Raw genomic sequence first — 1886 nt, 5'->3', positions numbered from 1 at the left:
CTATCTATGGCCTAACAACGTCATCCTCAACGTAGAAACCTGTAGAGTCGTAAACTTTTTGAAGGCCATAGATAGGCCTAAATAAAATGTTTTTAATTGTGTACCAGTTTAACGTTGAATATTATTTATGATTTTAATATTGGTTAGTTTTTTTACTTTCATTAGAAGGTGTATTAAAATGTTTTGTTGCTGAAGTGAATTTCGATCTGGAACTTTTGGCAGGTTCTTTTGATTATATAGCTGATTCGAAGCTTGAAAGAATAGAGATGGAAAACTTGAAACCATATAATATATCTGTATGTATTATATGTTGTGTCGTTTCTTCCGTGGTCACTGTGCATACCTATTTCTGTGGAGGATATTGGTATTTCTCGTATACTTAACTTCTTTGGATATGTATTTCTTGTCACACATATTGATGATTCTTTTGATCACGTCAAGAGGTCATTTGATCTAAAACACCAGTAACTAAGTAAAAAAAGACCCGGCATGGCCAGATGGTAAGAGCGTTCGACTCGCAATCTGCGGGTCGCGGATTCGAATCCCCGTCCCACCAAACATGCTTGCCCTTTCAGCCGTGGAGGCGTTATAATGCGACGGTCAATCCTACTATTCGTTCGTAAAAGAGTAGCCCAGGAATTGGCGGTGAGTGGTGATGACTAGCTGCCTTCCCTCTAGTCTTGCACTGCTAAATTAGGGACGGCTAGCGCAGATAGCCCTCGTGTAGCTTTGCGCGAAATCCATAACAAACGAGGAGAAATAAGTATTTTATAACAAGTACCGGAAATTCAAAATTGAAATAAGAAAAATAGTATTATGATAAATAATAAATTGATAAAATTCAGATAAAAGTATTAAATTAAACAAATAAGCAAAACTAGGAAAACTAAAATTGGCATACTACATAGATCATAAAAAACATGATAGTTGTTACTGTCATCTTAGTACAAGGCTACACAATTTACTATCTGCACTCTTTTCACCGCGGATAATCGAATCTAGGATTTTAGCGTTATAAGCCTGTAAACTTAAAGAATTTACTTATTCTTTTTACGTGTATTTTTCGTTTAGTATATTTAGAAAGAAAATTAGTTTTATTAATTTTTTGTTTTTGTTTAATACTATTCTGCTCAAAACTCATCTCTCATTCAATACAGTAAAAGCAAATTTTTAATTTAAACATTTTATTTGATATAAAATGGTGCCTAGGTAGCTAATCTCAAAGCTGGTTTTGTATTCTTTGTAGAATAGTTAAAATGTGTATCAAAATGTTTAATCAAGAAGTACAGCCCACTGATGGCTCAGTGGCTAGTTTGAGAGCTTATAATGCTAAAATTCTGGTTTTGTGCTTAAAAACAAACAAACAAGAAGTACAGGCATATGAAATAATATATCTTATAAAAAAGCTATTAATTGTAATTATGGATTTACCGTGCTACGTCAGTTTTGTTTGAATGTAATTTTCTTAAACATGTTAACGTTGGCCAAATAATTCATATATTCTTGCTAATTGAAATTTCAATCACATATTATGCCTGCATGTTTGAAAAGAATATCTGTCTTGTGACGTTTTTATGTATAGGCAGGATTCTTTACATTAGGTGTCTGTGACTTGTTGGCGATAAATTTCAACAATAAACAAACAGCAAATAGTCCAGTTGTCTTAAAATAATATATTAAAACAAGTCAACTGTATATAGAAATGTTCGTTACACTGTTGGTTATCACAATTGTGTCCAAATTAGTTGTCTGTTTCTCGTCAAATTCCAGTTACTTTAGAACACAGTTTGACAAGACGAATTATTCTTCTTCCTATGTTATTACAATGCAGTCCGAGACAATTTCATTTTAAAATCACAACTATAAATGTTGGTTACCACTGTTGT

This window comes from Limulus polyphemus, unplaced genomic scaffold (assembly GCF_000517525.1).
Source record: "Limulus polyphemus unplaced genomic scaffold, Limulus_polyphemus-2.1.2 Scaffold505, whole genome shotgun sequence".
NCBI lineage: Eukaryota > Metazoa > Arthropoda > Merostomata > Xiphosura > Limulidae > Limulus > Limulus polyphemus.
The sequence above is the reverse complement of the archived record's forward strand: the minus strand, read 5'-3'. Positions refer to the sequence as shown.